General features: G+C 46.5%; 1 pseudogene; it reads right to left on the minus strand.

The window, feature by feature from the left end:
• Positions 1 to 7,965: 7,965 nt before the first annotated feature.
• Positions 7,966 to 8,385, minus strand: LOC125397604 (CXXC motif containing zinc binding protein pseudogene; annotated as a pseudogene).
• Positions 8,386 to 25,231: the final 16,846 nt, after the last annotated feature.

Below are 25,231 nucleotides of genomic sequence, written 5' to 3' on the forward strand. Positions count from 1 at the left end.
ATCACTGGTGTGTGGAGGTTTTGGAGAGCAGGTCATAGGCCTTCCGTTCCTCTATAATTACATGAAAAATTCCCCACCATCATATTCTGACCTCTCTGCTACAATTTAAATTTGGAATACCCCCTACCCCCCCGCCACAGGCTCATCTTTTGAGTCACCCGCCTGTGGTGATCCTTTAAAGACTATGGAGCCTTTGGACTGGGGCTTGGCTGGTCAATTAGGTTACTGGGAGTGGACCTTTGAAAGTTATACATGCTGTGATGATTATTTTTATTGTCAATTTGACAAAATTTAGAATTTCCATGGAAACATACCTCTGAATGTTCCTGTGGAGCTATTTCTAGAAAGATTTAGCTAAACAGAGTCGCACTTTGGAAGTGGGGCTGGGGTCTCAGACAGAATAAAAACAGGAAAGTGACCCAAACCAGCCTTGATCTCTCTGCTTCCAGCCTGTGGGTGCCATGTGACTCTCACAGTTGTCTTCCCTGCCTCAATGAACTACATTCCTTCTTAAACCGTGAGCCCAAGGAAGTCTGTCTTCCCTTAAGTGACTTCTGGTCAAGCAAAGAGAGAAGTAAGAAATACAGAAAAAGCAGTGCCTGGACCGGGCCGTTGCTTACTAGCCCCCGTGGTTCTTAGGCCTTCAGAACTAACTGAAGGGGAAAGTGGTAGAGTTTGGAACTCTGGGCTTGAGGAGTCCTATATCACTGAAGCAGACCTTAACAGGCCATGCTCACAGGGGGCTGGAACACCAGAGCCGAGAGAAATGTGGGCAGTGGAGGCCCAGCCCATAAGATTATAGAGGAGAGCAAGGATTCCGTCAGGAACTGGGCGAGAGGCCATTTGTGTGGTTGCATCCTGCCAGCAGCCTAAGAACCTGACTGAGACGGAATTAGGAGGTAATGGATTAGCATATCTGTGTCATTGTATATAGGAAGTATGTAATTTATGTTCTTACTTTTTTAAGAGTAGAAGAAAAGTATATGGGTATTTTTCCCAAAAGTTTATACACCACATGTATACAGAGCACATGGAGACTAGAAGAGGTTGTCAGATACCCTGAAATTGAAGTTATAGGTGGTTGTGACCCACCATATCATTGCTGGGTTGCTGGGAATAGAACCCAGATCCTCTGGAAGAGTAGATGGCGTTCTTAACTGCAGAACCATCTTTTTTAGCTCCATAATTTATTTCTGAAATTGCTCACAGCTAATAGATTGCATTAAACCTCAAAAGAGACTTTGGGCTTTTGAACAGTATTGGGCTGTTAAGGACTCCAGGAACTCTTATAGACGGACTAAATGTATGTTGCATCATGAGATGCAAATGTGACTTTAGGGACCAAAGGAGAAATGCAATGCTATAATTTGAAGCAATGTCCCTCCGGAGAGCTAAAACAATAAGCTTCACGTCTTTTCTCTTTTGTATAACGTCTACAGGTATTTTCTTGATACACACATAAAATATATTAACAGTATACTGTCAACTAGTGACAGTGTAGCTACAAGCACCGGCAAAATGATATATTTTATTGATTTAGCAGTTTTACATCTATTCATACTATGCATCTTTTAACATACTTTGGCTATAGCTATTTTTCATATTTTTGAATTTTAATGTTTATTATGCATCAAACAGTGATGTCCTCACTCCCATTACTGTGATACCATGTTTTATATGTGGCTACATATTTTCCTGTATCAGTGTGTTTAGTACTTTCCCATGCAACTGTGTTACTGACTTACACCCTTTCATTTCAACTGAAGAACTCCTTTTTGACTCTAGGTTCCAGGGCAGATCTGGTGGTGACGAACTTTAGTTTTGTTTGTCTAGGGAAGTCTCCATCTTGTGTGTGTGCGTGTGTGTGTGTGTGTGTGTGTGTGTGTGTGTGTATGTGCGCGCACGTGTGTGTGTGCTATATGCATGTGTTCCTGGGGGTCCTGTGTGCATGTGGAGACCGTAGGTTGACTTCAAGTGTTTCCATCGATTATTTTCCGCCTTAGTTTTTGAGGTGGGGTCTCTCACTGAACCTGGGGTCTCCAGTCTGGCTAGGCTGGCTGGACAGAGAACTCATGGGCTCCACCTGTCTCCCCAAAGCTGGGATCACAGATGTGTACCACTGTGCGTATTGAGAATCTGAACTGGGGTCCTCATGCTGGTGTAGCAAGCCCCTTATCCACTGACTCATCTCCCCAGCCGCCTCTCATTTTTGTAGAATATTTTTTTTTCTGTGCATAACATTCTTATGCCGACAGGTTTTTTCCTAGCATTTTGAAATTATCATTTCGCTCCTTCCTATATTTCTGATGAAAATCTGGTGTCTCACAAAATACAATTTCTTGTCATGTGAACAAGGATAGCACCTCAGGCTAGAACCTAGGTTAGGTCACAAAACGAGTTTAAAGTTTAAGGAGATTAAAGTTAAATCAAGTTTCTTTTCTGACCTCCAAGGGATGAAACAGGCGAATGTGGTAGGAAAATTTAAAAATCCATGAAAATGAACGCCCCACCAAACTGCTGCTGGATCCAAGAGTGACAAGACATTTGTAGCTTGTCGCTTCCAACTTTCTGTCTTTCTGTCTTTGATCAACCCTTAATGTTTCTTTGACAGAAACATTGAACTGCAGCTACCTTCCTGGGATATATGCATTAGCTACTTTCTATTGTAATAAATCACCATGATTAAGGCAACTCATAAAGGAAGTGTTTGATTTGGCTTGTGATTATAGAGGGTTAGAGTCCATGATGACGGAGCACAGGCGTGGTGGCAGGAGCAGTTGGAGGCAGAGAGCACACTGGGAATGGCAAGGCCAGCCCCCAGCAATGCATCTCCCCAACACGGCCAGTCTCCTAATCTTTCCCAAACAGTTTCATCAACTGGGGACCAAGTATTTAAATGTATGATTCTATGGGGTCCATTCGCATGCAAACCCCAGCTGATGTAAGTGTTCAAAGAAGAAATAGTGCAAAGATGAGGTCAACAAGTACACACGCAGACTCTATGGATAAATGAGCAACGCTCTTTATCTAGTTTTGTAATCAAGGCTTAGAATGTTCTACCCTCACACAAACCTCCATATCTCATCATGGCTAATTATGAAATTAAGCAGCGTCATGACTGCTTATTCATGCTTCTTAGTTCATCCAGGGCAAGGCACACACAGATCACAAGTGACCGGTGACTCAGAAGTTCCTTGTCCTTTTCCAGCCAGTGATCAGTCAGGCAACACACTGAGTTTCTTCCATTACGTGGGGACTGTGGTGGAGGTGGTGGTGATAGGCAGAGGATAGGCCTCCCCTGTCTCTGGTCCGTATGGGTGAAGAGGCCAAGATGAGGCCAGTGCATATGCTGTACTCAGAGAGTATTAACAGGACCTCCCGCGGGAACAGTCTCTCTTATTTATTTAACAGACATCTAATGAACAGTTGTAGGCACCAGGCCTGCTTTCCGACACCAGGCGCACAGAGAAGAGATCACACTCCCTGCTTTTGTGCTCCACTTGGAGGGCAGATAATGGAGCCGGTAGAGGAGGCAGGCAGTAGTGAGGAATGAGGGGGATAAGGTGGGAGACTGCTGCTTCCTTAAGTTGTCCAGGAAACTGTCTCTAGCTTGGTGGAGACTGAACAGAGCCCAGAGGATACATAGACAAAGGTTTCGGGGGCTTAGTGAGGGTCTCGGGCCTGAGGCTGGCACTCACTGGGTGAATGACAACCGTCAAGAGGAAGTAACATACCTGGGGTGCAGGGAAGATGAATCTCCGCAGGTGGGGTGGGACCAGGAGGGGCCTTGTGGTCATTTAGCATGCCGACTTTCTCTCAGCAGGATGGGAACCACTAAATCACACTGAGCAGAGAATTTGGACTAAACAGGTTCAACAGGGACACTTGGGCTGTTCTGGTAAGAAACAGAAAGTAGGGGCCTAGCTGGTGGCCTGGTGCCTTGAACCAGGGTAGTGGCGCTGGAGATGTGAGAAACAGACTGACCTGGTTAGGTGTTAAAGGTGGAGTGGACAGCATCTGGAGACAGTGTGAGGGTGGGCTGTGAGGGGAGACCCCTTGGCGGAAGCAAATGGGAGGGCAGTGCCACACTGAGGGAGGACGTTAAAAGGCCTGGGACACCAGCCACTCCTGGAAGTGGGTCTTTTGATGAGCACCCTTGCTTGTTCTAATGAGAAGATTGTAAATAGGTAGCCAATCCCCCGGGGTGGGGAGCCGCTGATTCTGGTTGGCAGACCAGTTAAGTTTGGTTTTCAAGGTATTATCAAATAACTGAATTAGCCAGCTCATATAAATTTCTATAAAAACTTGGGTTTCCTTCTCCTCGGAGCACAGTGAGAAGCACGGTTGTGCTGGTAGGGGCTGAATGACAGCTGGGTCCTTCGCAGGCCATGCTCTGTTCAGAGAGTGGCCGTGTCCCCAGCCCGCTGTTGTCTTACAGCTGGTGGCCACCCTCTGAGCCCTGTCTTCCTCAGTGGAAAACAGAGTAACAGTGATGCCTACTTTCTGGGCATAACAGAGATCATTTCCGTAAAGCACAATGCGGTGTTTACCAAGTGCTTAAAATATTGCTGTTGCGGCTCTTCCAGCCATTTATCCTTCTTGCTGTGGCCATTACCTTTGCTGCTTCATCTCACCAAGCTTTGAGCATTCAGGCAGAATCCGGAGAGCTAGAAGATCATTGTAACAGGATTTGAGAGCTGAACGACGCTTTCCTTAATGAATGATGGCACCAGCCCAGCAAGCAGGAGGGGAGGGAGGGAAGCAGGCTCCTAGACACCTGGAAAATTGTGTCTGCCTCAGCGGTATCAGCCCTGGCAGATCGGAGCTCATCTCTCTTCTTCCACAGAGCCGGGCACAGTCGCCTGGCTCACCCAGTGACTCATCTAATAGCCCTGCAAGTTTGCCCAGCTTGCAGCCTCACAAATTACATTTGCAGTCTCCTTATCAGGCAAGCTAGGAAATTAAACCTAAACGGCCACGGTGTTGCTAAGTAATACGGCAGCGTACACAGACACCCGAGGCTGAGACCATCATAGCCCCATTAAAGCATCGTTCCCCACTGTGGCTAATAAGGTTTGAAATCTTCTAAGGAAACCCGCTGTTCTTTTTTAAGGTCAGGAAATGGGATAATTTGGTTGTAAGCAAGTGATGGAGCTGCTTTTCCTAGATGTGTGTGCGTGCGTGCGTGCATGCGTGTGCATGGGCTTGTTTGTATGTGGCCCGTACGAGACAGCTCTGTCTCCATTCTATCTTCAATACAAATGGGAGAAGACCAGAGACAGCCTTCCTGCCATTCTTGTACCTGAGCTCTGACCTGGGGGGGCCAGGGTCCGATCTAACTCCGGGTTCCTCACCTGGCATGGAGGTGTTTGTTGAGTGCCTGCTGGCTCTCCTGAGCTTGAGATTCTACTGAAGAAAATGCAGACATACATCACTGCTGCTGGCTTTTTCTGTGCATGCAGGGGATCTTAGTATCTGTATGCTTTCAATTCGAGTACTTTTATGGACTGAGCCATCTCCCTAGAGCCTCAGTTTACTCTTTGAAAGAGTCTCATGTAGCTGAGGCTAGCCTGCAACTCTGTACAGCTGTCTTACTTTGGGTTTTGACTGCTGTGAAGAGATGCCATGACCATGACAACTCTTATAAAGGAAACATTTAATCGAGGGGGCTCATTTACAGTTCAGAGATTCAGTCCATCATGGTGGAGCATGACGGCATGCAGGAGGGCATGGTGCTAGAGAAATAGACGAGGGTCCGACAACTTGCAGGCAACCGGAAGTCGACTGACTGTCACACGGAGTGAAATTTGAGAAAAAGACCTCAAACCTCGTTCCCACAGTGACACACTTCCAACAGAAGGTGTGGCCCAGATTAAAGATGTACCCTCCAGCCTCAAAGTCTGGATTAAAGCCTCCTCTAACAAGACTACACTTCCTCCAACAAGGCCACGCCTCCTAATAGTGCCACTCCCTATGAGATTATGAGGGTCAAATGCATTCAAACTACCACAGTAACCAATGACGAACATATATTGGGTTTATAGGTCTAAACCATCGTATCTGCTTTATTTAGATTGAACCTAGGGCTTTGGGCACACTGGGCAAGGATTATACCAACTACACTACATCCCAGCCCTGACCCCTTCCCTAAACAGTATCCTTAGTCACATCTTATCTATCATACTGAGGATTAATTTTCAGGACTCGCTCCAGCGGGCCGAGTGCCATACTATGGGGCTTACAAGACCGCAGCACAGTGGGTGTATTTGTCCTGCCCAGATCTGGTCGCCTTCAGTATCTGGCTCATAAGTCCCAATGTCCCAATGTTTATGATCCAGAGTTGTCTGTGGCACCTGTGTGAAGGGAGCCACAGCAGTGCCCAGAGAGGGAGGATGTCTCCTAATCAGCCCTGCTCTTGTCAAAGGTAAACTGTGCCCATCTCTGTAGAGAACAGTGTTCTCTCCTGGAACTGAGTTGACCTGTGGGGCCATGCGGCTGACCAGTGGTCTGAGGGATTCCCTCCATGCCCAGCACTGGTCCCACGAGCCAAGCAACACCAGGTAAGCAGAGATCAGATTTCAAGGGTGCCTTTTGTCTTGACAACTCATTCTGTTTAAAAGCTGAAATTCAGTTTTTATACCACCAAGACATCCCATTTTGTAGAACTTTGCAAATCTTGCATGACTGTGAGCTATGATTTTGTTTGTATATGCATAACCCGCCACTTGGGTCCTTAGTGGTCACTTTCCATGTGGCTGTTTTTTGACAGGAGTCTTACTCCTTAGGGAAGAGTTGCAGGGTCCCACTTCTGTCCAGCACTATTGCCTTGCAAGGAATTTTCACCGTGTCCAACCATCATTTTCTTTCTCTGGAAGGTCATCACTTGCTTGCTTGAGTATATGCTTTCTCCTCGGATTGATGCTACAACCCATGACTTTCAAAGGGTGAGGCGGCCTCCAACCCAGTGACTGAAAGTCTGGCTATGCTGCTAAGCACTTATATTGCAGGCCTCTATGCTTGTCTGCTTCTGAGATGACCAGTTCCAGCGGAATTGCCCTCATTGGTTTAGAAACAGCCATGTACTGCTTTTTTTTTTAAATAAAATCTTTGTTTTTGCTCCAGTAGAATATTGGAGAAATATAGCCTGTGTAGCAGGTTTTCCAAATAGTGGGTTCCCAAGTATGAAGGCACAGTATCCTCATGGCCTAGTACTACACTGACCAACTCTGCTGTGCGGGGAATCTTTGGTTCCAAGAGACTCAGCAGGCCATGATGCTGTCTTCACTCCAAAGAGCTGTCTGGAAGTGGAAGGAACAGATAGGGGCCACGGGGATAAGCCAGGACCAGCGAGCGGTGCTTCAGGGGTCATAGAGGCTGATTCCACCTGAGGAAGAGCTCCCATGTTGACTGTGACAGGAAGGGCTCTATCACAGCAAGTGAAGAGGCTAGCCATCAGCCAGGAGTGTGGAGTGGAAGGGTAAATTCCAGGAGTGAGGTCTGGGGTGAAGTGAGCAGCTAACAGATGCCTGGGTTTACTGGAGAGCCATGGCGATCAGGGCGTGATTTCGTTTGGAGCTGCTGGGCTCACAGCATCACTCCACAGGCTTCTCTGCCCTTGGTGCCACTTGGCCTTCAAGCCTTTGAGCTTGTAGGTGGACCTGCCTATTTCCCAAGAGCTGGGGAGCCTTTATAAGCTGCGTCATCCTGTGTATTTTGCGAACCGGATGAGGCGCAGAGTAGGCATGAGAAAGCAGAGACCTCCAGAGTCTGTTCTTATTCGTGGAGGGAGTACTGCACACACTACCTTCACACCCCAGTGGGGCTTTATTGGTGGGACCCAGAACAGTGACAAACCCCGGCGTGCACAGGTGCTAGGAGATCGCGATGAGAAGCCTCTGTGGGATTTGCTGCTCAGGGCCTTTTTCCTCCTCTCAGTTCTTCCAGGCAGGTTTGTAGGAACACAGTTCAGCACTTCACAAACGGATGGATGACCTCGAAGACCCCCCACAGACTCCCGAGCCTTTCTGCCATAGTCTATCCAGTCCTTTTCTTGCAGATTGACATCTCTGAAGACTGTCCCTGACTCCACACCTTTGGCAGCACACCCAGCCTGGGGCTGGAAGTCAATTGTCTTGAACTTCTCATTCTCTTCAGCATTGTAAGACTTGATGGTGCTGCTCAAAATTTCAGTGGAGTTTTCCCGTGCGCACAGTTTGCACTTCTGGACCCTGGAGGCACTGCCACGGCCTCCTTTCAACACCACACTGTCCATAAGTCAGATATATTGCCACTTCATCTTCAGATACCACTTGAAGTCCTCACCCACTGGCGAAGGTTGGTGATGGTCTCCAGCGCGGCCTTGAGCTGCAGCGCGATTTTCCCCATAGCTGCCTTGTCCACGCTGTGCTGCTGCGACCTCTGCTTTTCCATTACTGCACTTTCAAGGGGGAGAGTAAACACGGCCATCACTGGCAGGGTCCTCTGGCAGATAAAGGTCAGGGCAGGATTTGAGGGCCACAGAAGGTATAGTTCCCAGGTTAGACCAGTGACACATTATAGCTTTGTACTCTTGGGATATTCCTACCCCATTCAGACTTGTTTTCATCTCTACTAGCTTGAAATGTTCTGGATATGTCTAAACTCCAGCCTTCCTCATTTCCTGAGAAATGAAGACTGGTGAGAACCCCAGACATGCAGGGTTAACTGTGAAGGGCATTAGAAAACAGGAGTGTATGATTCTGATCAGAAATGATTGCACATTCAAGGTGGGAAAGGTGAAAAATAAAGAGAAGATTCCACATAAAATAAAATTAAGCTAGGAGGGGTGGTACCCATCTGTAGTGCCAACAGGTGGGAGTTCAAGGTCAGCCTCAGTTACATAGTAAGTTTGAGGCCTAGATTACATGAGATCATGTCACACACACAGACACCATCTCTCTCTCTCTCTCTCTCTCTCTCTCTCTCTCTCTCTCTCTCTCTCACACACACACACACACACACGTCTATGCCCTCTATTAACTGGGTGATAGTCATTACCTTCTGAAGCATCTACTTGAAATGTACAGATGCTTTCTTACACACATTTTTGTGCATATGCACATAGTCTTTTAAAAGTGAGATTAACCTGTTTTTAAAGTAGGTTTTTTTTAAACTAGTGTTTTACTATTTTAAACTAGTGTTTTCATCTAATACTGTATTATAAGCAATATGTTCTCTGTCATTAAGTAACTCTACAATATCATTTTGATTGCCTACCACTTCTGATAAGGAAGATGCCAGTCTATTTAGTCAATTTCTGTCATGTGACACCCATGGTGTTTATTATTTTTTTTGTTATTATAAGCATTGATGTGATGGATATCCACAGGTTTTATTCTTCATACTAAAGTTTAGCACTTAAAATTTTAAACAATTGTGTTTATTTATTTAATCGGTGTGGGTTGATGGCGGGTCTGCACCATGCTGTGCATTTGGGGGTCAGAGGAAGGTTTGTAGAGGTTGGTTCTCTCCTTCCGTCATATGGGACCAGGGGTTCCAATTCAGGTGGTCAAGTTTGGCAACAAACAACTTTACCTGTCAAACCATTTTGTTAATCCTAGAACTTTTTTTTTTTTTTTGGAATGTATGTTGTGTGTGCATGCATACATGCATGCTCCCATGTGTATATATGGGTGTACATATATGTAGAAGCTGATTGTTTTCCACCTTATACACAGACATAGGGTCTCCCACTTGAAACCAGGGCATGCCATTGGCTAGTCTAGCTGGCCATCTTGCTCTAGTGAGCTTGTTGCTGCTGTAAAGAACTGGATTACACGTGACCTACCATGCATGCCTGGCATTTATGTGGGTTCTGGGGTTCTGACTCCTGTCTTCACGCTTGCACAGGACCTCTATTTCCTGCTGAGCTATCTCCCAAACCCCCAGAACTTAAAACAAACAAACAAATGAACCTTTGTTTGGTGTGGCTAAGGCTGTATGCGTTTCTTTTGTTTAGTGCTGTTTCTATGTCTCCCCAGGGTAGGCCCAGCTGATCTCCAGCACTGAGACTCAGCCACCTTCCATCTCAGTGTGTGTCACTAACCAGCTGTATGCGGTTTCCTTTAGTTATAAACAAAAATGCATTTGTCATCTTGAAAGGTGAAATGGGCATTTCATTGTTAATATCCGGGATTACGTGAGGTTGAGCATTCTCCTGTGAGTAATTGGCTGGTGGGGCTCTGCTGAGCTCCCTGGTTTCCAGACAGGGGAGTTTAAATGCTATTAGTTAGCACTTAGGAAGATGAAATTGGCGTGTGCTACATCAGCAGTGGGCTGTTAGAGTGGTCACCGCTGGTCTTCAGAGCCTAGGATTCATCTTCCTAAGATCTGTTTTCAATCATCCATGAGTGGGCTTTTAGTCCAAGCCTCTATTGCTGGGTGAGGCCTGTAGCTGGCGGCAAAGGCATAGGACTCAACAGGCTTGGTGGTTGGGCTGCAGTCACAGGCTTGGGCTGCTCAGGGGTGGGTTCTCTGTACTTCCGGCCTTGTTTCCCTCCCCATCATGCATGCAGACAACCAGAGAGGCACAGCTCTCATCGGGTTTTAGTTGGTCTATTTCCTCCAGTCAGTGGTGATACTTTGGGTCTGAGGTTGAGGGAAGGAGGCTTAGGAGTGTAAACACTTCTCAGTGCCTAGCGATTTTATAGGTATAGAGGCTGGCTGAGAGGGTAGGGGAGATGACTGAACAGGGCAGCCAGATTTTGGTGTGAGCATGGTAGGCAAAATTGTACCCTGAGTTAGACCTGCAGATACTTGCTGCTTTGGGAGAAGCAGCCATCCATGCTGGGCAGGGTTTGAGGACAGGTCGATGATACCGATGGAAGGGGCTTTAGTGTCCCTTATTACAATTGAAAGACCCTGGGACTTATCTAGTTACAGGCAGATGAGGCAGGGTGTGTTCAGCCAGTTTCAGTGACTGAGATGCTGAACAAGACCCCAAAGTCCAGGAAGTCTAAGGGTTACTGGCTTCTCTGTAGCCAGGTCAGGAAGGAGGAACTGCTCCCATGAAAGCATGGCTAGTCATGATCCCCGATTGGTAGGTGCTTTCTGAGGGGTCTACGAGTGACAGCAATGTCCCTGGAGTGTGGAGAGGAGGCTCAAACTATTAAGTTTATTAAAATACTATTAAGTATATACTTTCTAGTTCTTAGAATCATGAGGCACAAATAACCCAGAGAGGCAGCCAATAGGAGAATTCAACTGGCCTATTTATTGTTATGAGAGGCCAGAGGCTGAAGAATTCATACTTCGGCAGCTGACTCTGAAGTACCTTGACCAAAGCCAACTGAATTAAATTTATTAAAAAGGCTCACAAGGTACCACAATGCTTTGGGGATAAAGATTTTTAGAAGGGAAAATTCAGGTCTAATATTGGCGAGTCCTCTGTTCTTCTGAGGCAATATTACTCCTGAATGTTGTATGGATTTTAGAAATTAGAGACTGAGAATATGGGAGCATTTTGGTAGGTATTTACCTCAGGCCTTCACTACAAAGTGTGTCACGGTCAGAGGACCGTGGGAGGAGGAGGAGAGAGGGTGGCCCGTGAAGTTGGCTGCCATGGAGAAGTGAGCCATCCTTTGGAAGGAAGAATTTGGAGGAATTTGGTTGACTTTAGAGTGTGCCAACACTTTGTTAATCACAGTGAAGTGGCTTTTGTGTTTTTCATAGCTTCTTCATAATCTGACTGGACTTCATAAGATATTTTCCCCTGGTTTATTGAATTGAAATTTTTTAGTCTTGGTTAACTGCTCGGCCTCGTGGGAGGGTACATTTTATCACAGGTGTGAAAGGGGAGCTGAACAGCATAGGTTGTAGCAGTGATGTGATGCTGGGTGTGGGGTCACCAATGGGCTGGCTGTGCCAGAGAGAGTGTCTCGGCCCACAGTGGTCGCCACTGTGAAGCTCTTCTCCCGCCCCAGCTCAGCAGCAAGGCTTTGCTGTTTGTCTCAAGGTGGCACGCCAACGTTGTCGACTATATTCACGTTAAGCCTGAGGAAGCTTGGAAAGGTGTTCTAGACACAAAAGAACAAAGTTAACCATGACTCAACGCCGTGGCTCCTTTAGGAGAGGTCTTCCTGATTCAGCGGTAACAGCAGGAGCAACAACAAAAACCTTACATGGTTTTGAAATGGCAGCTTCTTGGGCCGTGCTGCCAACATGAACTCTGACTCTTTTGGGAGGTCCAGCTATGGAGCATTTATTTTATTTTATTTTATTTATTTATTTATTAAAAATTTCCACCTCCTCCCCGCCTCCCTTTTCCCTCCCCCTCCCAACCTCTCTCTTCCTCTTTGGTCCTAAGAGCAGTCAGGATTCCCTGCCCCGTGGGAAGTCCAAGGTCCTCCCCGCTCCATCCAGGTCTATAAAGGTGAGCATCCAAACAAACCAGGCTTTTTTTTTCCCGATTATGCATACATGACGCACGTAAGGGTCACACACGCGCACGGGTCTCAAACTTGAGACCTTGGGCAGAGCGGTTGGAGCTCTTACCTCTCAGCCATCTGTACGGCTGTTGTGTGCTATGGAGCATTTAAATGGGGTTTGTGAGCAGAGTTCTACAACTTGCTTAATGGTAACATAGACCCACTGCCACCAGACCCTGGATCTGGGATGGGGAGAATGGCTCTCAGAGGCAATAAACAGACCTCTGACATGTTGGACTGGGCAGAGTCAGAAGGCAAAGCAGCCTTGTTGGCCCTAGCCACATTCGCCAAGCAAAAAAAAAAATTACAGATACACAATAAAGACATATTCAGATGAAAAAGACCTCTAAATGGGTCACAGTGTTGGATAAATGTACATAGGCTTGGGAGAGAGAAGAAAAAGTATAGAAAGTTAAACTTGCAGAAAAAGTGATAGGAATAAAGAAAAATAAGTGGTGTAGGAGGTTCTTCTGTTCATGTGTTGCTTTCATTGGTTAATGAATAAAGAAACTGTTTTGGGCCTGATAGGGCAGAACTTAGGTAGGTGGAGAAGACAGAACTGAATGCTGGGAAGAAGGGCAGAGAGAGAGATGCCATGGATCTTCTGCCTGAGACAGACACTGGTTAGAATCTTGCCAGTAAGCCACAGTCACATGGTGATACACAGATTAATAGAGATAGGTTAAATTAAGATATAAGAATTAGCCAATAAGAAATTAGAGCTAATGGGCCAAGCAGTGTTTTAATGAATACAGTTTCTGTGTGATTATTTTGGGTGTAAGCTGACCAGGCAGATGGGACAAACAAAGGGCCCCCCTCTCCTGTAACAAATAAGCCATGTAAAAATGGAATATACACAGAGAGTCTAGATTACGTATATTGGTGTGTTTTCTTTGATTTTTTTTGACTGCAGAGAGACATTTGCTTCTGAGTACTGCTAATCTAAACCAACATACATGTTTTAAAGGTTTCTTGACTTCAAAGTTTGAGTCTAAGGATATGTTGCTTTGGAAAAGAAGTTCTTTTATTCCCACAGAAAATGAGAACCTGTGAAATCCTTCCAGACTAATGTGATTTGATGGACCAAGACCCCCTGAAAGGTTGCCATAAAGACCCCCCCCCCCAAATAACTTCACCCAACAAAAAAGTAGGAAGCAGTTTGGAGAGAACTATGCCCAAATTCCCCAAATGATTGTTTATAAATGTTTCTTTACATTTAAAGAGGAATTTGCTTTAGAGATGGATACTTTGCATTGGTATTGATCTTGGCTTATTGATACAAATTTAAGGTCAATTTTGTTATACCATGCATATGTATTTCTGATCTTGACTAAGGCATTGTGTTTGTCCAGCTCAGTTAAAAATGTAATGTTTAATTAAGAAATATGGGTTAATAAGAGTCATCTATAATAGTCATGCTTGTAGTAAGGTGAGTTAGGTTTTCTTGATATATAGTGATATATTTCAGTTAGATAGATAATCTTCAAACCTTTCAAAGACCTACAGAATATGACATTTAAAATGTTTTAATAACTTAGGACTTTTCATGACATGAGACACATCTATTCTGGCAGCACCAATAACTTCAAGAGGCAGATGGGCATCGAAGAGGCTCCTTAAGGAGTTTGCTAGCCATTTGGGCAAGAAACTGCTCTTGCCTGGACTGCTTGATGTTATTCTGTATGAACTGGATGTGCAGGATCCACGGAGGGTTGACTGCTGAACTTGCCTAAAGTTTAGACTGTCCTTTGGGGTTCCTGATTCATGAAAGAGTCTGATAGACATTCTGCAGGACACAGAAGAAAGTGACTGACAAACTGCCAATGTAGGTGAAACTGTCTTTGAAATTTCCTGCTTCATGGAAAAATCTGCTGGATACTATGGGCCTGCAGGCTGAAGATGGGTACCCGCAACATCACAGAAAAACTTTGGGTGACTGTTCAGGCAGTGAGATGTCTCTGTCAATTCTAGAGTTTTAGAAGTTGCTTACAATGTACTTCCTGCTAACTTAGCTAATATTATATTCTTCTGGGGTCTTTGATGGAGTTGAACAATAGATAGTTATAATTATAGTTTTCTTTAGTTATGATAAAAGATAAAGTAGATACAAATATTGTAACTGTAATTCTTGCTTGATACCTGTTTTGTTATATGTAATTTTACCATACTAAAGTTAAAACCTTCCTTTTTATTTAAACAGAAAAGGGGAAATGGTGTGGGAAGTTCTTCTGTACATGTGTTGCTTTTATTGGTTAACAAAAAAACTGCTTTTGGCCAATGGCTTAACAGAATATAGCCAGGTTGGAAGAGAGATATATAGAGAGACAATAGGCAGAGTCCAGGGGACACCACATAGCTGCCAGTGGGGAAAGATACAAGCCTCATGATAAAGTATAAAATAATAGAAATGGGTTCATTTAATATATAAGAGCTTGCTAGGAATATGCTATAGTGATTGGCTGAGCAGCGATTTAATTAATACAGTTTCTGTATTGTTATTTCAGGAGACTGGGTGGCCGGGAAATGAACAAGCAGCTTCCTACAACATCAAGACCTGTGTGTAAAGCTGTTGCCTTGCTGCATGTGCTGTACAGGTCATCTAAGCTATGCAGGCCATATGGATAATAACAGCATCCATATCCAGAACGGTGTGAGGATTCCTCACTCCATTAATAAAGCAGCTCCATGCTTATTAATCATTATGGTGACACTGATGCTGACAGCATCCATGAATTTCAGAGTGCCCTGACAGAAGCAGCCTTGAATGACTAGCTTCCTGTGGACTGGCGTGGCTGCCCCTTTCTTCCCCGCCTTGCCAGGAACATGCATTGAGTATACTGGAGAGTGGTATCACTGTACTTCCAGAAGCTGCTTTTGGAAGAATAACACAAACTGTGGCTTTATGAACTAGGTCGAAGGGGGAAAGCGGGTCTGGAGAAATCCACGAGGCTCTCCATCAACCAACTCCCTCTTGTGTTGGACTCTAGGGTGAATGACCCGGCACTGATTCTGTTTCTATGCTACTGCCTGACAGCTGTGTGACCAGGGCCAGTTCCTTAACCTCTCTGAGCCTCAACTTCCTCACTTGTAAGCCAAATGAGAACAAAGGGTGATGTCTACAAAGTCAGAAATGTCAGATGGTGCCAGGGGAACAAGCTAGCTTCTGGAAACCCTGAGAAAGACTGATAACTGCTGGATGGTGGTGGAACATCCTAGCACTTGGGAGACAGAGGCAGGTAGATCTCTGAGTTCAAGGACAGCCAGGGCTGTTTCACAGAGAAACCCTGTCTCAAAAAACCAACCAACCAATCAACTAAACTAACAAAACCAGAAAGAAAGGCTGATAAAAGCCCACCATTAGATTTATTCTAAGTCCTCACTGCTAAAACTCACTGTGGTGGTTTGAATAGGAATGCTCCCCATAGACTTGTGTGTTTGAATGCTTGACCTATAGGTAGTGGCACTGTTAGGAGGTGTGGCCTTGTTGGAGTAGGTATGACCTTGTTTGAGTAGGCGTGGCCTTGTTGGAGTAGGAACTATGTCACTGTGGGGGTGGGCTTTGAGGTCTCATATGCGCAAGCTACACCTAGTGTGGTACACAATTCACTTCTATTGCCTGTGGATCAAAATGTAGAACTCTCAGCTTCCTCTCCATTGCCATGTCTGCCTGCACGCCACTGTGCTTCCTGCCATGGTGGTAATGACTAAACCTCTGAAGTGTAAGCGAGCACCAGTTAAATGTTTTCCTTTGTAAGAGTTGCTGTGGCTGTCATGTCTCTTCACAGCAATAGAAACCCTAGCTGAGACGCCCACCGGACAGCTTACAATCTACACTGCGGGGGTGGGGTTACAGGTTACTCTAAGAGCAGGCTTGTCCTGTGCTGTGTGTTTACCCCACCCTACTACCACCATTCTATCTCTGTCAAAAGGCAACACTCCTGGAAACTCCCCGCCCTGGCTACGTGTTGACTTCGGGGGCTGTCTATTTGTAGAATGGGAAAAGGTGGTCCCCTCTGGATGCAGAGAAGCTGGGTACAAGTGACATCAACTGCCCGCCTCTGTCCCTGGGTGTGGATCTGCAGTCCCAGGAGTGAGTCCTGGCTCCTATTACACAGTCCAAACTTGGAAGGATTTGAAGCATCCAGACCCCAGCCTTCCTTGCTGATGGCTCTCCTAGTTCTTCCCTGTGTTCCAGTGACCCTATCTCAGTTTCTCGTGAATGTAGTCCTGTTTGTCATGTCCTCAGCTGCCTTCAGTCGCTTCTCCTCTCCTGCCTCCTTCGGCTTCTGTCGCACACGCCTTCCGTCACCTGGAAGACGTTCTTGTCTGCCTAGTTCCGAAGTCCTTGTCCCCGGTGCTCTGATGACAGCATCCAGACTTTCCTTGTGGTGGGGGGGCGAGTAAGTAGAGTGGCTGCCGCAGAGGGGTTACTTGGCTCACAGGGCAGCAAGTTTGAAGGCGGGTGGCCGTTCCTGTTGATTTTGTGTCTCCTGTCTCTCCTGTTCACAACTCCGGGCATCGCAACCTGCAGAAGGAGGAAGTACAACTAATATTTGTCCTTTTCCTTTTCCTTTTCCTTTTAGTACAGGAAATCCAAGCATTTCCTAGTCATTCCCAGCATACTGCCACCATTACTGCACCAGCTCAAATCACTTCAGAGGGAAAAGGGTGTTGGGTATGACTGACTTAGCCAACTCCATCTCCTGCAAGGCTTAGCTGTGTGTATTGACAGACCTTCCTACCTTTCCTGCCTTCACTCCCCCCACCCCACAATCCCGTGGGAAGCTGCCGAGTACCTGGAGCGCTGGGCCAGCCTGGTTTCAGGGACTGACCCAGGGAAGGGCTCACAGGCAGGACAGGAAAGCAGGAGACAGTGAGTGAACCGAGTTCGGGCTGCAGGCAAGGAGGGTCAGAGAGAGGGACCTTCTCTTTGACCTTGAGCCAGAACTGCTGGGGTCTTCGAACAGCCCGAAAAAGGTGTTCTGTTCCTTTTTCCTGACTGCCCTTGTTAAAGCTATTCTTCCTCCTTCAGTCCCCACCCCGATCAAATGGCTAAGTTATAACTGATGTAGTCCTCGCATATTTAAGATACTCAGTTGGGGAATTTTGACGTACATAGACTGTGAAAGTATCACATCCGAGATAGGGAACACATCCTTCCTCCTCAACATTTCTTCACCTCTTTTTCCCCTCAAACTCCCAAACTAACCCTGCTTATTGTCATTGGTTGAGTGCAAACGTTCTGAAATCACAGAGAAATGGAATCACATGGCTGTGTTCTTTTTCTGCCCAACGTCTTTTACTGACCTCCATATTCTGAGATTCGTCTTGGTTCTTCTGTGCATCTGTAGCATGCACTTTCCAGCACTGGACAGTACACCATTGTGTGCACCGTTGCTTGCCAGTCTGACCATGAATTTACCTGGGTCTTGTTTTCACTCTGGGGCTTCATGAGAGCAGCTGTTATGATAAGAATATTGGTGCACAACTCTTTCTGTGGACTTGTGGATTCCTTTCTCCTGAGCAGTGGAGGTGCCTGGGAATGGGATGTAGGTGTAAGGTAGATGTGTACTTAAAGGATTTAGAAACCTCCAACTAGCTACAATGTACTTACATTACTTTCCATTCCCGCCAGCTCCAGTTACAGAACCTTTCTGCCTACTTTTTCTATTCTTCCCCATATATTAAAATCATTGCTCTTCAAATTTAAATACTTCTTTTCTTTTCTTTTTGATACAGCATCTCCTGTAGCCCAGGCTGGCTTTGAATTTGTTATATAGCTGAGGGTGACCTTGAACTCCTTTTTTTAATTAAAAATATTTTTTCATACAATACATAATTTTTTAAACAAAATAAAATACAACAAAATGAAACAAAAACCATCACACTGAAGATGAACAAGGCAAACCACTAGAAGAAAGAGCCCAGGAGAAGCGCGGGAATTGGAGACGCACTTGCTCACACGTTCAGGAGTCCCATAAACATACTAAGCTGAAAGCTATGCAATTGTGCAGAGAACCTGGTGCAGACTCATGCATGCTCTGGCCTTGTGGCTCCAGTCTCTGTGAGTTTGTATAAGCTTTGTTCAAATGCTTTAGAGGGCCTTGTTCTCCTGGTGTCCTCTATCACCTCTGACCCCCCACACTCCTTCCACCTCTTTCTCTGTTGGGTTCCCTGAGCTCTGAGAGGAAGGATTTGATGGGGACATCCCATTTATAGCTGTGTGGTCCAAGGTCTCTCTCTCTCTGCATAATGTCTGGCTGTGGGATTCTCTACTTGTTCACCTCTGCTGCAGAGGGAAGCCTCTCTGAGGATGACCAAATTAGGCGCTGATCTATAACTATATTAGATTGTCATTAGGAGTCATTTTATTGCATTTTAAAAACCTGATAGCATTTGGTTTTACCCTGGGTCCCTGGGCTATCTAATCTTTGGTTCTTGGTCACCCAAGCAGTGTCAGGTATGGGTTCCATAGTGTGGGTAGGTCAGATCAGACATTGGTTAGTTACTCCCACAAGCTTTGTGCCATCATTGCCCTAGCATATTGTGCAGGCAGGACAGATTGTAGACCAATGTATTTGTGGCTGGGCTGATGTTTACATTTCTCTTTCAGTAGCCTGCTAAGTACCTTCCTACACCACAGACACTAGGCCCTGGGGTAAAGATTTATGTCGGCACCAATTTGACTTCTTCATGGGCAATGGGCTGTGTGGGTGTTGTCTCCAGCAATAGGGCCTTACTGATAGTTTGTGGAGAGCAACCTTCTCAACAGCCGGGGTTGCTTGAGAATTTCCTCAGGACCCTGTTGGCCAACGACTCAATTAGATGCAGCCTAGTCCCAGTACTGGGAGTTTCATTGGGTGAAGAGAGATGCCTAGTTGGGACTTCATCGCCCTCATTATTTGGAGATTATTAGGATCATCTTCATATATTTTAGGAAGTTTCCACTGAACTAGGTTTCCATACCACTCCTCAAATGCCCCTTAATCTGTCTTTCCCCGAATTCCCTCTGTCCACCTTATCTCTCCTTCTCCCCAAATGATCTTCCTGTTCCTGTACCCCCACCTCCAGTCCACCTATACAATCAATTTTATCTTACCTTCCCAGGGAGAACCATATGTCCCTCCTAGTTCCTTCCTCTATGCCTAACCTCTCTGAGTCTATGGATTCATACAATATATTCTTTTGTCTGTTTCTTTGTTTCTGATTTTTTGAGACAGGGTTTTTCTGTGTAACTATAGCTGTCCTGGAACTCACTCTATAGACCAGGCAGGTCTCAAACTCATTGAGATCTGCCTGCCTCTGCCTCCTGAGTGCTGGGATTAAAGGTGTGTGCCACCACCACCTGGTAGGATTCATACAATATATTCTAATCATGGTTTCCCCTCCTCCTAGATCCACCCCATCCCCCACCCATCATATTCCATTCCCTCTTTCTCTTTCAGTAGAAAACAAACAAGCAAGTAAAAAATAAACAACAACAACAACAACAATATACAAAGAAAAAGAACAAACAGCATATATACATCAAATAATGGAGAGGCAGCCTGGCTAGACATCTCTAGCCACCCCAGTACCAGGAACGGGTTACATCTGGGCCATTGGCCAAAGGGGCCCCACGGAAACACCCAGCAGTTCAGACTATTGCCAAGGCTGTTGGTTTCTCCCCACAAATAGATGATAAGCTCCCATTGCTGCAGACAACACTTACATGTCTCCTTGAATGCAGAGAAATCGAACTGGTCCTTAACTAGAGCCTTCAACCATAACCATACTGACTAGTGTTGTGGTACCAGAAGACACTCTGCATGCTGTCAGAGGAGACAGGTAAACACCAAGCCAGCTACAAACTCTACCTGCCTGTATGATACATTTGTGTAACAGTGGCACGAACACTGTGGCAGTCAGCACACACTATCTGATGAGATTTAAGGCCTACTCCATGAGATGGCGCTCATGTCCGCTCTCCCAGGTGGCCAAGAACCTGATACCCCATCGACCTAGGAGAAGAACCAAATACTATTGTTCTGCTAAGGGAACACAGCAATCAAACGACTTCTAACGATATTCTGCTATTCCCATAGACCAATGTCTCATTCAGTTATCGTTAAAGAAACTTCCTCCTGGAGTAGATGGGAACCAATACAGAGACCCACGATTGAACAATGTGCAGAGAGTGAGAAACTTTGGAACCCTCAGTCCTAAAGGTGATGTCTTAACCAAACCTTCTCTCCTCAGGGCTCAGGGAGCTATGTGGGAGAAGAAAGACTGTAAGAGCCAGAGGGAATAGAAGACACCAAAGAACAGTGTCTTCCAAACCACGAACTCTTGGTCTTCCTGACTCCACCTTCTGGGATTGCAAGCATACACACCGTGTTCAGTTTCAAGAAAAGTGTGTGTGTGTGTGTGTGTGTGTGTGTGTGTGTGTGCATGCACATTTGTAAGTCCAGCACTAGGAAGGCTGAGGTAGGAGGATTACTAGTTTCAGATCAGCTTGGGCTATAAGTGAGATCCAACCTTAGCAAAACCAGACACCAAAACAAAATAAAAAACAGAAACAACTTTAAAATATAAGCATGGCAATTCCCAGACAACCCCAACAGAGGAACGAGATACGAAGGCACATGTTTGATTTGAAGGGTCAGGGGCTTTGTGGAACATGAAGCCCTGGCCACTTTGGCCAGGAAGAGGTCCAGGAGCAAAGGTCAAGCCAGACCAGAGCTGACAGCTCTCCACTGAGGTCCTGGTGGGGGCAGGCTAACTATAATAGTAGTAGGGATGTTTATGGGATTACTCAGAGTTCTACATCAACTACAGCACCTTCCAGATACCTGGGGAAGCCTCCACCCAAACCATCCAAACCGAAGAGCCCCTGGAGGCTGAACCTCAACAATCCTGGGGGATAGGGAGTCCTTGCCGGATAGACTAGATTTCCTCGAAAATGAATACCACCCTTCCTTCACCATGGCTCACCCATCAAACTTGTTTCAATCTCGGAGACAACTATCAGAAATTGCATGTCGCCTGATACCAGGAACAAAGAAACAAATTGGGAACACGATGTGAAAAAAAAAAAAAGATTTTAATAAAGATTGGGCAGACTTAGTGTGTCGAGCCTGCCACTCTTTTTATTATGATCCCTACAATGATGGAGAACAAGAATGAACAGACCTCTTTGATGTAAATCACATTCCTGGGCCACACTGGAGCACCGATGAGAACAGCAGCTCCTTCCGTGGGGGCTGCTCCAGGGGGCCTTCCGCTCCAGCCTCTGCGATCCTGCAGCGGAGGACCCCTCCCCATCGGAGGTTGATGAAAGCAGGTTCCTGGGCCTTTCTTTGATCTTCACTCTGCACACCTAGCGAGGCACTTGAGGATGTGAGCTTCTCCGCAGGCTTCTTCCTCTCATTCCCTCTGCTCCTCTTTATGTCAAAAGATTATAGACATGTGCGATAATAGAATGGCGTGATGGACCCCTGTGTACAGACAGCTTTAGTGGTTCAAGACGCAGCCACCTCCACTGATGTCTTAGCGTTCCTATAGCTGTGATGAAACTTCAGGATGAAAAAACAAGTTGGGGAAGAGAGGTTTTATTTGGCTTACACTTCCATATCACTATTTATCTTCCTAGGAAGTCAGGACAGGAACTCAAACAGGGCAGAAACCTGGAGGCAGGAGCAGAGGCCATGGGGGAGTGTTGTTTACTGGCTTGCTCCCCATGGCTTACTCAGCCTGCCTTGTAGTAGAACCCAGGACCACCAGGGCAGGGATGGCACCACCCACCATGGGCTGGGCCCTCCCCCATCAATCGCTGATGAAGAGCATGCCCCACAGGCTTGCATCCAACCCAGTCTTACCGAGGCATTTTCTTAACTGAGGCTCCTTGAAACTCACACAACTTTAGCTTTTGTGAGGTTAACATGAAACTATGTAACACAGCTCCTCCACACCTACAGCATCTGAGCTAAAGCTCACATGTGCTCCATTCGTAGACATGTCAGTAGGGACGACTAACTGAGACAGAAGTGGGTTTTTGTTTGTTTGCTTTGCAGCATGGGAGATTGAACCTCCTGCTTCAGCCTCCCAGGCACTGGGATGAGCGGTATAGACGACCACAACCCTGGTCAAATTCATTGTTTTAAAGTTGATTGTCTCAAGTATCTTGTAGTTTCTCCACCTGTGTTAGAAAGAGAAGAGCACTTCCCCAGGGAGCTTCCAAGGTCCTCACCTGAACTAAGGTCAGGGATGACGTACTTGCCAGTGGGCTAGGTACCAGGTAGACACGTTAGTTAGTGCAGGCAGCCAGCTTTCCCACCTCCCTGGGCTCACTGAGAGAGCTATAAGCTCCAGGTTGCCCCAGGATCCCAATTCCCCATCTCCCCTAGATGCTGACTGAGGGTTAGCTGGGGTTCTCTGACACCCAGAATCCAAGGCTGCTGGGGGAAGAGAGTCATGGGCTCTGTCCCACCTGCCCCGGGTGAGACCTCACATTCAGTCAGTGAAGTGCTCCCGGGCTGTGTTCTGTCTCCTGTGGGGAGTGAGCAGCCAGGAGGAAGCCAGCATCCTCCCTGTGGTCTGTTCCAAAGTTCAGGTGTTGCTGTTAAAGCTGTGAGGAGCCAGGCAGGGGCTTGTCAGGCCACTAGTGACGTTGCCCTGTGATGCGGATTCTTTCCTCAGCAGGGCCGGAGTGTACATCGCTTCCAGGTGGGTGACCAAAGGAGGGTATGGCACTGACGGCCTGGGTCAAAAGGCTCCTTCTCTGCCTCCTTGGGATGCACACCCCGCCCCAGGGCCAGCCTGTCCAGGAATGTCTGCTCACTGACTAGACACACACTGCAGCCCTAGGGTCATGAAGGCATCCTCCTGCATCACGCCTGGCCTTTGGGAGATGATTTTCAAGACGATTTGTGGGCAGCAGCAAAGACACTTGGCATTTGACTAACACAGTCCCAGTCACGGGTTTGAGGGCTTGGTAAGGGGCATGTACTGTGATGGAGCCGTCCTTGGCTTCGGAGGGAGTCGGGAGGTCCCAGAGTTTCATTCCCTCTGTCCACAGGAGGGTCAGCTGGTACGGTGATAAAAGAGATGTTTAATAACAACCGTCAACATCACAACCAAGCATCCTTTAATTCAGCATTCTTTAAGTTAACTTAACATCCTTTAAGTTCTGCTGGGTGGAAGGGTGTGTGTACCAGGAGACACATTCACTGCCATAGGTTGATAATGGCAAACAACTCACAGCATCAGTGTGAGGCTCACATGGTTAGTTCATACAATGGACTCTCCGAAAGAATGGGGCAGCTGTAGGCATTTGTGATTGCAGAATGACCTTCCATGGCGTTAAGGAATAGAAAAGAAGATTTCTGATGATGTGTAGTATCTATCTTTCATGTTAAAAAAAAAGTAAAACCAAACTGATATGTGTATAAAATATGCATAGAGACATGGACAGAAAGCTAACAAGAGGTTGCCCCTGAGGTGTGAGGGTAGGAAGATGTGCTTCAGTGTAGACTCTGCTGTAAATTTTGAATTTGTGACCTATGTATGCTTTTAAAGTAAACTGAAGTCAAATCACCCACATTTATAAGCGGGGTGACTGGGAATCACACTGTCCCTGAGCCTTGGCTGTAAAATCAGGAAAGCTGTCAGTCAGTGTAAGGGTGAGAGGGGAAGGCGTGAGTCAGAAGTGCCTCGGCAGGTCGTGGGTGTGGTAAAGGATTTGGTGAGTGGGGTATCCAGGGCGGCTTACTAGCTACATACTAGGACAGGCGCACAATCCAGACTAGACAGCACTCTGACCTGAGAAGACCATAATGTCTCCAAGGCACGGACATCTACCTCAACTTGGTTCCCTGCACAGCAGGTGGGATGGGGACCAGCTAACTTGGTCAGCTTCCAGCAGAGCCCTTCGCAGCCCCTCCTGGAGAAATTGGGCAGGAACCAGGCCACACTGGCCACCAGAGGGCACCCTTCTTCCTGGAACTTCCTTCTATGCTGCCCAAAGGTGACATTTACCACTAGATATTTTTCTTAATTGGTCTCTGTTAGTCCTGGAGGGCTTCACCATCCCAGAAGGAGCTGCAGAACTGAAGGGCTGGGCTGGAGCTCAGTGGTGGAGAGCGAACTTTGCAAGCACAAGGCTCTGGAGTTCTGTTCTCAGCCCTGTGGGGTAGCGGTGAGAAATGCTACCGCGGAACCTAGCATGGCAGCCGTGGGAATGGATGGGGCATAGGCCTGTGTGTCCGTCAGGATGAAGGGCTGGGTCACCTCTTGTTTATCTCGGTCAATCCTAACACACTGTGTGTGCATGCATTGTAGATATTCCTCTCCTACCCTGCACTGCTGTCTCCAGCTGATGCTGTTCCTCCATCCCGCCACACCTTCCTAATGCCATTTAACTATTTCTCCAGGGGCAGGAGAAGGAAGGACTCCCTGATAGATGCCATGGCCAGGCTCGCCTCTCTCAAACGCTCTCTGTAGGATGGCATTCCTCCAGCCCCTACCAGCCCTGGCATTCACAGCCTAGTAGGTTGTATCCTCTTATAACACAGAGTAGTGGTAGGGGCTACAGAACTTCCTTTGCAGCTCCCATGTGACAGTAGCAAGGGAGTCAGCTCAAGGCTTCTGGGTTTCAGCTCTAACCTGCAAGCAGGAACTACAGCAATAGTTGTGGCTTCTGAGGGAAGGCATAGTCTGTGCACAGGCTGCCTGGCCGTCGTGGGGGCTTCTTAGATGAGGAGACTGTTGGGAATGACTTTGTAGCTCAC

This window comes from Myodes glareolus, chromosome 12 (genome assembly GCF_982192425.1).
Source record: "Myodes glareolus chromosome 12, mMyoGla1.1, whole genome shotgun sequence".
Lineage (NCBI taxonomy): Eukaryota > Metazoa > Chordata > Mammalia > Rodentia > Cricetidae > Myodes > Myodes glareolus.